This window comes from Hippocampus bargibanti, linkage group LG04 (assembly GCF_051943395.1).
Source record: "Hippocampus bargibanti isolate YZ-2025 linkage group LG04, ASM5194339v1, whole genome shotgun sequence".
Taxonomy (NCBI): Eukaryota; Metazoa; Chordata; class Actinopteri; order Syngnathiformes; family Syngnathidae; genus Hippocampus; species Hippocampus bargibanti.
In genome coordinates this window covers 6,623,688-6,639,029 of record NC_142737.1, presented here as the reverse complement: position 1 = coordinate 6,639,029, position 15,342 = coordinate 6,623,688, and the positions used below count along the sequence as shown (strand labels likewise).

The window sequence follows — 15,342 nt, the reverse complement described above, 5'->3', positions numbered from 1 at the left end:
AGGAAAAATTATGCGGATTTCTCATATGAAACAATTTCTCAAACCTACTTTTGATCTTCTCAGATTGGATCGTGTCCTTGTTTTTTTTTTCCTTCTCTCTCCCCCAAATAACATGACGTAGATACAAGAAAAATATATGCATGTGATTGGCGATACAAGAAGAAAATATTCGAATGCTGTTACTCATATTGCGCACAGAGCTACATTTGATTTACAAGGCATGAGGATTTATGGTGCACAAGCAAGCTAGGAAATGTTTTATGAGTTCTTTTTTCTTCCTCCAGATAAACTCCAGAGTGTCAGGCGTCAGTTTGATGCGGATGCTTTGATCAACCTGCCGCCTTTTATCTGTCTGTCGACAGCAACCGGGACACAATCATGTCAAGCTCATTGTTCTTTTAAGAATCAAGGAAACAGCTTTGGCATTCAGAAAAAAAAGTGGTTTTATTTCACTGTTGCTAGACAAAACAGTCAAGTTGACCAAATTCCATAGTGGAAATATGAATAGAAATGCGTTGATAGCAATCAATGTAAGGAACAGGGACAATATACAAGTACAGTGATACCTCAGCTTACGAACGCTTTAGCTCACGAACTTTTCGCCTTATGAACATTAATTTCGGGAGAACCAAACCACAAAGTGCCACGGTGGCTGGCGGTATACTTTTCCACACCCACTTTCATTGAGTGCAGAGAAGTTTGTTATCAACTAGAGTACCTTTGCTATTATGGGACCGAAAAAGACCCCACCACAGGCTCGTGTTAAGCCGAAGAGGACACAAAAGAGAATTACAGTCAAACAGAAGAAGGAGATAATCAAAAAACACAAACGAGGTGCACGTTTGTGTGACTTAGAGTCCCAGTACCAGTACGCTAAGTCGACGTTTGCTACGTGTGGCTAAGGGTGTTTCTGTGTTGTCTAAGCAACGGTCTCAGGCAATACAAGAGGTTGAAAAACTTCTGTTGATTTTGATTAACGAAAAGCAGCTAGCAGGGGACAGTGTGAGTGAGGGTATTATCTCCGAGAAAACTCGGGATATCATCAAGAGGCGCCTACTGTACATTAACGGCCATCACAAAGGTAAATAAAACGACTTTATTAAACAGTACAGTTTATTTTTTAAATTATACTCCAATAGCACGCTTAGTATACAGAAAATAAGGTATATTTTGTGTCGTTTTAAGACTTATTTAGTAGAAAAGTATGTTTTATGGGGACCTGGGGCCGGATTATTCTCATTTTTAATGATTTCTTATGGGAAATAAATGTTTGGCAGATGAACTTTTCGCCTTACACACACACTTTCTGGGAACCAATAAAGTTCGTAAACTGAGGTATCACTGTACAGTAGAATATTCTGTGTGGTTATTGTCGTTAATATTTCTGGTCTTTATTTAGACATAAAAAAATTGCAAAAAATAAAGTTTAGCAAATTGCCTGATGAAAAAATGAACAGAAATATATCGATTCTCATCAGCACAAAAAATATCTTTTTTTTTTTTTAAGAGGACATCAAAATCAGGACTTCCTCCAAACTGCTGAGCAGGATAGACGCACCTGAAACAAACAAAATGTAAAATATGAGACGAAAACTCCGGGGTGATCATTTGTATTACAAGATGAATGCACACATGAAATGATAGGCGGCAGAGTATAAGGTGCATCTCCCAATGAATGGTGTATTTTATAACCTTTTCCATACATCAGGCACACCGGACTATAAGGTGCATCTTCAATGAATGAAAAAAAAAACCTTTTCCAAATATAATATCATTTTCCAAATACAGTATAAGGCAAACCACATTTTAAAGGACAACAAGTTGAGTCCATAATTTGTAAAATTACTTCAAATGACTTCTACTGAGCGTATTTTACAAAGATTCCACAGCATATAGCTATATTTTACGTTTTAAGACTCGCGCTGAATATTTCGGAAGTCTTGTTTTCGAGTTGGTGACGAGTCCTCACGTTACGTCACTGAAGGAACGCCCCTGACCAAGAAAGCGACACACAATGCATTTTGGGTACTTTGTTTGGTCTGAAAACATTGTGTTGATCCTTGTTAATTGGCGAAATTAGAAGGAAAAAACAAATAATGGTGAATCGTTGTGTGTTGCACCAAGACTACTATTTGATACTAGTTGACACAAATTCCCAGCAGACAAATCAGCCCATTTCCAACGGAGCTTGGGTGCAATCTTGTGCATTTTCAGGTGGCGACATTGGAGTCCAGACGCCTCAAAATGACACGGAAGGACTTCTTTAATCGATTGCAAACATTTATGCTTTCGTCTGTGTAAGCTCTCAGTCGTACAGGAGTGGTCCATCAATGAAAAGGTTTCTTATTTATGCTTTCTTCTTCAGAACTATTTGCATCATATTCATAACTGGATGAGTAACAAGAAAGCATCTCTCGAATCTGAAGCCATTGTTTTGATTCTAGAGCAAGGCAAGACGTCCTGGCGTGACGTCGCGAATAAGGGGGCGGCACCTTCTGAAACTCGCCATTTTCGACGTCATTTTGAAGTACTTTTGGGACACGAAGTCATTTTTTTGGGTGTTTTGCATTTGACTAAAAATATCAGCCTTCGTGATTTAGGTATTTTAGATGTTATAAAACGATTTTCTGATGTCAGTTAGGAAACAAAAAAATGGTGTTGTTGTCCTTTAAACAAGCCTCGAACATATATAAGCTTTAAATATACATTACATACAAAATATAGCACTGAAGCAACTTACGAACAAATTCACCTTACGAACGACATCTCGTTCGTAAATTGGGGAGCGTCTGTATACTGTATATAGATCACGTTTAAGTCCCCATGCATCATAAAAATAAAAGTAAAAATCCCCTAGAAAGTTCTTGAATATGCTCCTCCCCTTTTAAATATATCAACCAGGACTGTGAACGCAACACGCGCATGACCTGTGTGTGTATATTTTCTCTGGAGGGGAAGCACTAGAAGATTTACTTCCAAGCCCACGTTAGGATCCGTCAATGAAAGGCTTCATGAGCTGTGAGGTCTCGGTGAACCTCAAGGCAACAATAGCCACGGACATTAGCTACCCCCCTCCACCACCTTTTGCACGTTTCTCACTTTCTTCCTGCTGCACTTCTCACGTGTATTGTCTTACATGATATACTTTAGAACAAGATCAGACCGCCAGTGACATTTTTTTTAAAAGAGGTGGGGGGGCTGAGGACACATGGCTTGGGAGTGTCTCAAGTTTACACCTGCTTATTATTCTCTCTGAGAGGAAAACTTCAAACTAAGGGTTTATGTTTACACGACAACAATCTAGTTGGTGGTGGTGGTGGTTGGGGGGTCTGCGGGCTAGGATGGTCAGCATGGTCAAAATGATCCCCATTCATAAAAGTTTGCAACTGACCCATTCAGTGCGGGTCATTGTTTGTTTCACCCTGTCAGGTTTGTTTCGTCTTGTGATTGTTTTCCTCGTGGTTTTGTTTGCTACTTTGGACGTTTTTGTTCTAATGACTGTGTTGTTTGAGATTTTGTTCATGCCAACTTTATTTAATACAATTTGTCAAAAACACACTGCTCTTCTCTCCTAACTGCTTTTTTGGGTCCACCACCACCTTGCAAATTGTGACAATTTGAGTAGCAAAATGCATCTGTGATGATTTGAGGCATTAATACATTCCGTAATCAATATTTCTGGTGGTCACATGCTGTGGCGACCCCTTGAAGGGAAAAGCTCTGAGAGAAACATAATGGAAATTTTGGTTTGTCATAAAATGTTCATGTCATGGATGTACAAGTTACTATTTTTATTTATTTTGACTAAGTTCTAAATTTTTTAATTCATCTTGATTTAAAATGCATACGCACAACAAAGAGCAATAGCTAAGAAAATCATTTTTGGTGTGACAAATATGTCTACTAACAGTCCTTTGTGTTTTGTTGTACAGTAAGACACTTTGTGTAAACCATTTTTTATGTGAAAAACATTGGACATAAAATCCCAAGACAACTTTGTCCAAATGCACAGTTCTGTAAAATAAAACAAGACCAAGAGATCAAAATAAATCTTTCAACACTTTTTCTACCATTAATATGACCTATAACGTGAATAGGGGTGAATGTGAAGAAACAACTTGACATCGTATTAAAATTTTAGAGCATAAACTGCGATAGTGTGGTTGCATATGCTTGCACCCCCTCTCATAAACAGGGTGTGTTCAGAATTGACCAGTAACATTAAAACTCATGTAAAACGGGATTTATCACACACCTGCCACCACTTTGGGTGCCCCTGGTGGTCACCAAATAAAGCTGTTTTAGTATTCTTGATACTTGATTTTATTTCTCTGGGTCTTTTTCTTTTTAACTCATTCACTGCCATTCACAATTATATTTGGGAATTAAAAATATGACAGATCACAATTCCCAAATTTGTTCGGCTTTTGTTTTTTCTTGTTTGGGTGCCGATAAAGCCCTGGACATGGCCTCTGGCAATGTTGTTTTTTTTCCAAAAGGGGGCAGCATTTCCCTTTTTTCATCGATGAGGTTTCTTCGTCGTCTGTACTGCTTTGAAGGTGTCGGACGTTTTGCTTCTTATCCAAGAGGCTTCGTCAGTAAACTAAAATCTTTTGCTGGTAGTTTTGGCCCTATATATATATATATATATACAGTAAAGTCTCGTTATATATATATATATAGTCCCGGTTATATATATATATATATATATATATATATATATATATATTTTATATATATATATATATATACTTTACTGTATATGTATCCCTACTGTCCAGACGTGGCGGTGCCAGGCTCTGCTATGATTGGTCCCTGCTCTCAGGCTACACTGATTACTTCTATTGTTACTTCTATTGTCCTGCCTGAGTATGGGTCTAAGACTAGCCTGATTGCCCCATTTGATGTGGTATCACCTCATCAGCATAACTAAGACTATGTTGACTAAGAAGTCGGTTGTAGGAACGATCCAAATTGAACCTCACCCCAGTTTTAGTGAAGGGTTTTGCTGTTTTATGAAAATAGCTTCTTTTACTCCCCTTTCAAACGATTTATTTTTTTTTCGCTAAGATTTTAACCTCATTGTCGTCAAATGAGTGGTTGCCTCCTTCCTGCTTCCTTCACCTTTTTCAATGTGAACGCTTTGTTCCAGCTTCAGCTGTTGTAAAAGCGCTATATAAACCAATATGTATATACAGTAAAGTCTCGTTATATCGATATTCAAGGGAGTCGGAAAAAATATCGATATAACCGGGACTATCGATATATCCAACCCTGTTTGCATGTAATTTTCTCCGTGCGTGCATAGAAATAGTATCGATATAACCGGGACTATCGATATATCCGATATCGATATAACGAGACTTTACTGTATTGCATTGTATTTTGGACAGCCACCCCATTTTAAGATCATATAACTCCAGACCCATATAACTTGGGAATTAACCCTTTTTTTTCTTTTGAAAGACGAGAGTCTCAAGTTTCTTCCGCTGCATTGAATGTTTATGTCGTCCTATAACTCAACATTCTGTTGGTCTTGGAATTTGAGTGAAAATGACAAAAACCTGGCATTTGGTGTGTTGACTTTTCATACCCACTGTACCTTGTTGTGAGAGGAACAATCAGCGTAATCCCGACAAGTGCAGCACCTGAATATTTTGGTAAGGATCCCTTATCAAATCGACTTCCTCGCCTGGCCCTGAACTTCAAAATGGACAAGCTGCACCTCCAGTTCTGCCTGAATTCATCCCACCACACCCCACACCCGCCTTCCAGCCCAATTAACATTGCGCTTCTTCTTTTGTCTGAATCTATAGAACTCGGGCCGAATATGAATCTTAATGGATAGCTTTTACAAGAGCTCAGGACATGAGAGGAAAAAAATAAAATCAGTAAATGCGACTGCCTTCTTCAGTCATATCTCCAATGTCCTTGTCTGCGAACAGCAGATGCAGAACCACATCAATTTAGAATACTCGCTTTTTAATATTTCCAAGCAGGTTGCCTTCAAACATTTTCCCTGATTTATCTCGTCGTGAACTTGAAATATTGAAAGTCGCTCTCCCTCACATATAAGTCGGCAACCGCGCTCATTTTTTTTCTTCTAGAAATTCAGTCTGTACGAGAGTTCAGGGTTGGCAGACGGTCCCTCGGCTATCGATGGGCAAACTCAGGCCATCTCCAAAAGATGAAGGCCAGTGAATTCCGACGAGTTGAGTGTGAGACCCTTTCCCATTCTATCCACCTCCAGGGCGCCTGTCAGCCTCTCTGTCTGAATGCCTGTCTGCTAGCAGTTGATACTAGTTTAACCAGCATCAGCCTGTCTCTCTCTGTCTGCTGACACGTCGAAGATACGAAGATGGTTCATTCATTCAGCGACGGCCATTTTCACATCCTACACTACCACGTGAAGAATTATACAGAGACGTAACTGGGATTGCTATCTAGCTGCTAGATATCTAACTTGCTATCTATTTGCTATCTATATAGCTGGGTATCTATTATCTTTATAGCTAACGGGCCGGCTAGCTAACTATCTATCTACCTTTATATTAGCAATATAGATAGCTGGCTAGCCATTATCTATCTATAAGCTAGTTTCTATCTGTTTGAGCGAACGCTGGTGCGTGTGGCTGCCGCTGCTCAACCACAGAAAAACTTATCTTGTGATTGACTGTAAAGTGACCTTAAGAGTTTTGAAAGGCGCTTAGAAATGAAATGTATTATTATTATTATTATCATCATTATTATTATTATTACATAACCACATTTTTATCTTAACTCATTCACTGGCACCGAATGTGCAAAATTGTGTCCACACCAGGTTTTTGCCATTTTCACTCAAATTGCAGGACCCACAGAATATTGAGTTTTAAGACTACATAAACATTCAATACAGTGTTAGAAACCTTACTCTTTTCTTTCATTAGGAAAAAAAGTGAATTCCTAAGTTATAACGGTCTGTAGTTATCTGAGCTTGAAATGGGAGCGGCTGTACAAAATACAATACAATAAATATTGATTTATATAGCGCTTTAACAACAGATGAAGCTGAAAGAAAGCGCTAATATTGACAAAAGGAAAATGCTGCGCCTTGTGGAAGGGAAACATTGCCAGAGGTCTGACCAGCGCTTTATCGGCAACCCCGCAAGAAAAAAACAAAACTCGAACAAATCCGTGAACGGTGCTCCACATTTTCAGCGAATGTGATAAAGGGGCTAAAAAAAGTACATTCCAGTGAATAAGAGAAAGGAATTGCCAACCAAGTCGGAAATAATACGAGCACGCGGGAAGACTACACATCTATTCACTTTTTACCCTTGTCAGTTCCATTCAACCTCAGGGAGGCAAATTCTTTTTCATCTGTCAGTATAGATGGAAACATACGTGTTCCCCAAAAAATAAAATAAAACACAACAATGGTCTTGTCAGCACAGAGGAGGCTCCATGTACTGTATGCTTGAAGCAGTGCATTATGTGCTAAGTGTCTAGAAGCGCCCGTCCCTGCCTCCCCCCTCAACACCCCATAGTAAATAATGGATGCTCCTTTTCCTTCTCTCACTTGGGGGACCAGTCACGGTTTACCTGTATAAATGCCCTTTCTGTGTCTTTGGAGAAATGGATCGCACTAAAGGATGTGGGTCAGATGATTTCATTAGCGCAGCATTTCTCCACGAGTCTCCTTCGATCAGCGGTTTGACACATGCAATGTCACTCAAAATGTCTAAGGGTGATTTCGCCGGTAAAAGGGATGCAGAGGTTCCTGATCCAAAGCGGCGGAATTTTTGAAATATAGCCCACATAAAAAATAAAAAAAGAAGGCAGGAACAGTAATATGTGAAATGGGAAAGTCACCTTTGAGATTGGCTGAATATCCTCTACATGTTAGCCTGAGGACCTACGTCACTCCAGCATTTGTTTCCAGGTTGCTGTCCGGGAGGTCGGCATCAAACCTACAAAAAACAGAACAGACATCAGATTTTCTGAAGAATAAAAAATAAAACAAACAGTACACATCGATGTAAATTACACAATTGTCTGGAAACTGGTTAATCACCCCAGAGTTAAAAATATAACTAAATAAAAAATACAACAAAATGTCAGATTTGGATCATATAAAACTGAAAGCTTGTTCGAATCTAAGCATGTCTCTTTGGTCTCCCTCATCAGGACTCTACACCGAAAGAGTTTCAGATGTTGTAAATTATTTACTTGATTCACCATTCGGCCTTTTTCACCTCTCACAAAAAATGCAGAGGGCCGCCAAGGGTTAAAAATATACTCCCGTAGGATCTGCATCTGAGTGTTTGTGGGAGAGTGAGACAGAGGATGGGGAGGATACAATCAAGGATAGGAAAAAAATGGTAAATGACCTTTGACACTAAAAAAAACACTGTCCCTTCTCGCGTATAGAGTACACTCAGCAGGAACTAATCAGAGAACTGCAGTGTGGAGGATCTGAGTTGTCCCATATGGGACTATTAGGGACTACGTGTGACTGGTTGTGACAGTGTGGATGTGTTTGTCAGAGTGATTGTTAACCTGTTTCGCGCCACCTGGATGAGTGTGACAGGAAAATGTTCCGGTTCTCTTTTCGTACATGGTGCAAATATTGGAGTGTTGAAAAAAAATTGTCATTATCGGGGGAGGTTAGCGGATGGCTGAGCGTCACTATGAAGTGTCTTCGGTGTGGTTCATGAACATGACTCAGTCATCATGAAAATTATTAAATGCAATGCTATGGCCACCTTTAGTCATGATTTGCAAGGTGGTGGCGGTGGACCCCAGAAAAGCAGGCAGGAGGGAGGAGCAGGCTGTAATTGACAAATTGTATACAAGTCGACAGGAACAAAATGTCAAACTACAAAGTCATCAGGACAGAAAGGTCCAAAGTAACAAACCAAACCATGAGTAAAACATGACAAGATGAAACACACCTGACACTAATGACCAGACAGTAAATTGTTGTGCTGAAAATCCTTTTAACTGCCACTGATTAAAACCACCAACACCTGTGCAGCTGTAGGCGGGGCCCTAGAGTGCCACCCGTTTGTCATAAACTGAAACGTGACACCTTTTGTCTTATCCTTAGATACATTGGTAGTCTGGTACAACTTCTTTTTGGACACATTTCATTTATAAGCGCATTTCAAAACATTCAAGGACACTTTACAGCAGGGGTCTCAAACTCCGGTCCTCGAGGGCTGTAGTCCTACATGTTTTCCAAGTCTCCTTGTTGCAACGCACCTGAGGCTGTGTTGCAACAGGTGTGTTGAAACAGGGAGACTTGGAAAACATGTAGGACTGTGGCACTCGAGAACCGGAGTTTGAGAGCCCTCCTTTACAGTCACAGGATAAGTTTTCCTGCAGGAAAACTTTCAAAGATATGAAATAGATTAGATATTAAATAAAAATATTAAAATAATAAATAAAATCAATTTAAATGCAAACCCTAAATGAATCTCTCTTAAGAACATTAATTTCTTACAGTCAACATGAAATAAATTTAATACTTTCACACAATGGCACATTTTTTATTTGTCATTTTTCATTATACCAGCCACCGTCACGATTTAATTGATGTAAACAAAAATCAGAAATTCAAATGTATTATTTAAACAGCACAAAGCCATTTTGTGAACCGAATCCAATTAAAATGCAATTCAAAGGCTAACATTTGTTAAAAATGGCCGACCCATCATTGTATACATAGACATCAATCTCACATTTTTCCGTGTCATCTTAACAAATATTAATTTCTGACAACATAACACCCACTCCAACGTTGATGGAAAAAAAAAATCTCAACTTTTGGGAGTGAAGCGAACAAGTCTCAAAGGTACCTTATGGTGAAATCGACTGATTCTAACGACTGACATTAGTCGCATAATATGAGTAAATGTTAAGCCGCTGAGTCAAATGATGTCTGATGGGCCCTTTCAGCAAACTGATTTAGTCTGCGGCAGATTTTCAGCCAGGCTGAGTGAATATTAATGTTATTGAGTTTGTGGGCCTTAATGCATATGCGCACACACACATATATTTAAAAAAAGAGGGGGGGTCAAACAGCCCCACAGCGCCAACTCTACTTGAACACGTTACCGTGGTACGTCCCTGGCATACAGTCATGTTGTCATGGAGACCTCCAGACACATCCACCATCCAGAGAACGGTGGGGGGATGCTGCTAAGCGCATCAGAGGGGCTGGCGCCGATTCTCCTGCCACCCCACCCACCCCTCATACCCCCCACTCCCGAGCATTCTCTACACCCCCCCCCCAAAATACCGAATCCCTATTCTCCTTGAAATGTGCTTTAGCATAACAACTGTTCTTTACTCTGCTGGTTGACTTGCTCACTTTGGAAGCGAATACGAGACAAACGTATTTTCGGAATGTTGGTGTTCTCTACGGTATAATGGCGAGTGGGGTAGAGTCAGAAATGAAGTGGCAGGACAATTTCTTTCAGTAAAAACAAGCCAAAGAAGACATTCGTGAAAGTAAAAAGTTTCTACAGTCCTGTTGAAAACGATGTGACTAACCAGAATATTCCTGGTTTTTAGTACATTTCTTATTTTTACATACCAAAGAAGTTACCACTAGGTGCAGGAGATTCTCAGGAAACAAACAAGACCAGACCAAGCATTCATAATACGCTCCAGGCTGTGCATAGGCTGTGCAATTGGGCAAATAGTTAAATGGATGACTCAAAACTTTTTTGTATTCTCCCCCCAAAAAAAAGTTAGGGTTGTAGAGTTGCATGACCATCATTTTTTTTATAACTGCGTCACAACTGTGTGGCATAGAGTCAACCAACTTGTGGAAGCTTTCAGTTGTTATTTCACTCCATGGTTGATTCACTACATTCCACAATTCATTTACATTTCTTGGTTTTGCAACCCACAAGTTCTCAATTGGGTTGAAATCTGGAGATTGGGCAGGTCAATCCATAACATTAATTTTATTGGTTTAGAACCGAGACAATGCTCGTCTTCTGGTGTGTTTGGGGTCATTATCTTGTTGAAACACCTGTTTCAAGGGCACGTTGTCTTCAGGATAAGTTAACATAACCTCTTCAAGTATCTTGACATTCACCAATTGATCCATGATCCCTTGTATGTGATAAAGGAGCCCAACACCAGTAGGAGAAACATGCCCAGACCATGATACTTGCACCACTATGCTTCATTGTCTTCAATGACGTTTGAATTCAGAATTTGGGGGTCGGGTTTGGGGAGGGGGCGGTAGTGTGTTCGCCTCGGGGCTTTGGTTAAGCCTATAGTTCATCCTGAACTGATCCTTTTCATTAGCCATGATCAATAATTCAACATCACACTTGCTTTAATGGTTTAATGTGGGCAAACCTTCACTGTGGGAGCATTGCACAGACACATACACACATTCACCGCCACAAAAGGAAGTGTATATTGACACGTAAATGTGCACATTACATCCTCCCAAGAGTAGAAAGTTAGAAGAAGCCAATTTTTCCTCAACAGGAGTGTAGCTTTGACTTTCTCTCCAAAAGCCACCCCAGGTGTATGGGGAGTTATACGCTATGCGCACTAAAAAGGGACATCAATTCCTCGACTCTGAAATGGAGGAATGAAAAGGGTTAAGCTTTTATGATGTGTCCCCCTCCTTACCTCCTCTTTGCCCTCCCTTTCATATTCTCCAGTATGGCAGCGCTGACTGGCTGCACATATGCTGGAGGAGAAATAATCCCCTTTGATTGGAAGGCTAACTTGAAGTGTCAATTATTCTTATGAAACCGACGGTACGGTTTCTCACCTCTGAAATGAGTCGGTGCCGCAGATGGGTGTGTGTGTGCATGCACGAGTACACACACCAAAAAAATAAATCTCCCTCCAAAACATCTTTCCACAACCCCCCACCTTCTTTTCTTTATCTTTCCCTCTTTAGGAAGGGGGCTGACATTTCAAGCCACAACACCACAATGTGATGTGGCTATCTGCATGCACATTGTGCATACTGAAACCTAAAAAAATGCTATAAAAATAAGATCCTAATACCAAATGGCGTATAGAAATCTGACTCAGCTTCCAACGAATACACATTAAACAACCAAAGACAATTATTATTATTATTATTATGGTGATGATAATTATTACTCTAACGGACAGTTAGGACAGCGGAAAAAATCCTTGGCACCCCCCTCCCCACTCTCGACAAGCACACGAAAAATCCTACTGGACCCTGCGCACCCTGCCCACCACATTTTCCAGCGACTCCCCTCAGGCAGGCGCTACCCTTCGATGCGCACCAAATCCAGCAGACATTTAAACAGCTTCTTCACTGATTTTCTGGACCAACTCTTACAACTGTTATCATATTTCATGCCAACACTGATCACTTTAGCTCTGCTTTATACTTTGCACAGTTGTTCCTGAGAGGTACCACTTGCCTTCCGTACTTATTCGTCATGTTTTTTTTTTAATGATACTAGAGCAGCGTGTTCTACTGGAGCCAAATTCCTTGTGTGTTCTACACAGTTGGCCAAGTAAAGACTATTTTGATGCTGATTCTAATTATTATACAAGAGCAAAAATTGAGATGATTGTCTTGCCTTGTGAGCTGATGTGCGGTTAAAAAAAAATCTGTGCAGAATATGGATCAAACAAGTGACTGGAGATCGATGAAAAGGTTTCTTCAGCCGTCATTTGTACTTCTTTGAGGGTGTCGTACCTTTCGCTTCTCATCCAAGAGGCTTTGTCAGCGAACTAAAATTTTGCTGGTAGCTCTGGCCTTATATGTCCCTACTGTCCAGAGGTGGCGGTGCCAGATCTCTGCTTTGATAGGTCCCTGTACTAAGGTTGGGGGGAGCAGAGTACTATTCCCTGAGGCTACACTGACTATTGTCCTGACTGATTATGGTCTACGACTGGCCTGATTGCCCCGTTCGCTCTGGTATCACCTCATCAGCAACTAACTATGAAGCATGACTAACTCTTCCATCACCGTTTGGTTCGGGGCCGCCACAAAAATGGACAAAATCCGACTTCAGCGGACAATTAGGACGGCGGGAAAAAAATCATTGGCACCACCCTACCCACACTGCAAGAATCCAAACTAGGACGCGGAAAATCCTACTGGACCCTCCGCACCCTGCCCACCACCTTTTCCAGCTAATCCCCTCAGGCAGGCGCTACCGATCCATGTGCACCAAATCCAGCAGACATTTAAACAGCTTCTTCCCCCAAGCCATTAACTCTTTGAACTCTTTCAACAGTAGCCCTAATGGAGTTTTATAGTGCCACCTAGCAATTTTTTGATGATGATGCTGGTGCAGCATGTTCTACCGGAAACAAATTCCTACTGTGTGTTCTACATACTTGGCAATAAAGATGATTCTGATTCTGATGTAGTAATGATCTAACAAGTCTGTTGTAAGCATGATCCAAATTAAACCTCACACCACCATGGCGATTTAGCGAAGGGTTCTGCCATTTTATAAAAATAGCTTCTTTTACTCCCCGTTCTAACCTTCAAAGAAGTACAGATGATGGCTGAAGAAACCTTTTCATCAATGGACCACTCCTGTACGACTGAGAGCTTACACAGACAAAGTGACTGGAGAGTTGAGTTACACCACAACAATGGCTGACATTCACTCTCATCCTTAACATACGAGCTTTACCTCGAAGGAGTGTGCAGTGGGGAGGGACAAAATCTGTGTAAGCATTTGAAGGGGCATATGGTGTTATTTTAGACGATAATGGTGGTGGACAGATTGGATGGCATCAGCCAACGATGTTTGTTTTCAACTTAGTGGATCAGCGGCTCCAGTGAGTTTGTGGTGAACTTCTCAGGCATCGCCAAAGTCAACTTCAACTATGACTTCTGTTTAACTTGCAAAATTCCCATTTTTGTGGACAAGTCAAGAGATGCTGGTTTGTAGCCAAAATGCATCACAAATTCCAGTTATTTTTTTCATCATAATAAAAAAGTTCTACGTAGCACTACTTATCAGCGTCTGAAATACCGCAAAAATGACCAAAGAGCATGCCAGAGCATGGCCACTAAAATAAAAACAGGAGTTCATTTCCCAAAAACAGCTCTAGAAAACTGTGAGACATTCATTTTCAGACTGTTAGTCAAAATGTGAATAAATGCTGTATAAAAGTACTGTATTAAAATAAATCCGAGACTGCTTGATATTGCGGAGCACTGTGCAGACAGGTACTTTGTGCTCTTTGAAAGTTTGCTAAGGAAGCAGCGACTGGCAATTTGCTCTTGTCTGTTTCGGCAGCTCAGCGGATAAATTAGTATGAAGTTGTTGGGTGAGCACCAGGAGGAAATTTGTGGCTGTACTTCTACGAACAAAGACAGGAGAACTGACTCAAGTGCAAATAAAATGGCGGAGAATACAGTCAATATTCATTTTCACAAGCAACGGAAACGCCTGGTCTCTCTGGCGCGTCTCTTCATCTGTCAAGACGCTCACTCACTTTTTCTTCCTATCCCCATCACCCCCCCCCCCTACACACCCCCAAACTCAGTGTCTTGTACCTCAAAAACACGAAGGCAGGTTCTTTTGAGAGTTTTGTGCTGGACCAGAGAGGTAGAGAGACAAAAAAAACAGCTATGTTAAGGGAAAGCGATCTTGGGCTCTTCTCTGGCTGTGGCTTGGTTCTCCTGGGAAACACACAGCTCATACAATGGATAGAGGAGGCCTTTTGTTAGGTCTCTGGGAGCTGCAGGGCTTTCTCTGGATCAAACGTGTGTGTGTGTGTGTGTGTGTGTGTGTGTGTGTGTGTGTGTGTGTGCACTCATAGACTTGTGCATTTCACTTATATTCACATACTGGCAGCTGGCAGGGAACACACACACACACAAACATGCGCGCGCACACACTTTCGCCCACACTGAGATGCAGCAGACTTTCCACATCTCCCTCAACTCAATGAAACAAAGTAAACTTCTTTTTACCCGTTAAGAGGAAATATGAATCCGAAATGGGCCAAGAGACGTCCACGACAAAGGTGACGTGAAACACATGCGGTCTAATCCGGATTGGTTTCGTGTCAGACCATCCCAAGAAGCTTATGCAAAACTAAGACTGAGACATTATTTTACCTTTATGGCAGTTTTTTTTGTACTCTTAATGTTTGACTCCTTAGATCACGGGGGTCAAAGTCAAGGCAAGGGGGTTCAATCTGGCCCGCCACAACATTTTATTGGGCCCGCAAAAGCAAATCAAACTTGTGACATTCCAAGATGCTTGCTAAAGTCCGACCCATATCTTAAATTGTCGTATGTAAATCCACAATGTCAGTCATTATTTTTTACTTTAAATTTGAAAACTAGTTATTCATGAATTTGTT

The 15,342-nt window shown here is 40.7% G+C and overlaps 1 long non-coding RNA gene across 1 annotated transcript in view; it reads right to left on the bottom strand.

Moving 5' to 3' along the window:
• Positions 1–424: 424 nt before the first annotated feature.
• The window catches only part of LOC148898839 (uncharacterized), a 43,383-nt gene continuing 28,465 nt past the window's right edge, over positions 425–15,342 (bottom strand). The window contains exons 3-4 of the long non-coding RNA XR_016114646.1: positions 7,855–7,952; positions 425–1,558 (exon numbers count right to left, since the gene is read on the bottom strand). This is a non-coding gene — a long non-coding RNA (uncharacterized LOC148898839). The remainder of the gene's footprint in view (positions 1,559–7,854; positions 7,953–15,342) is intronic.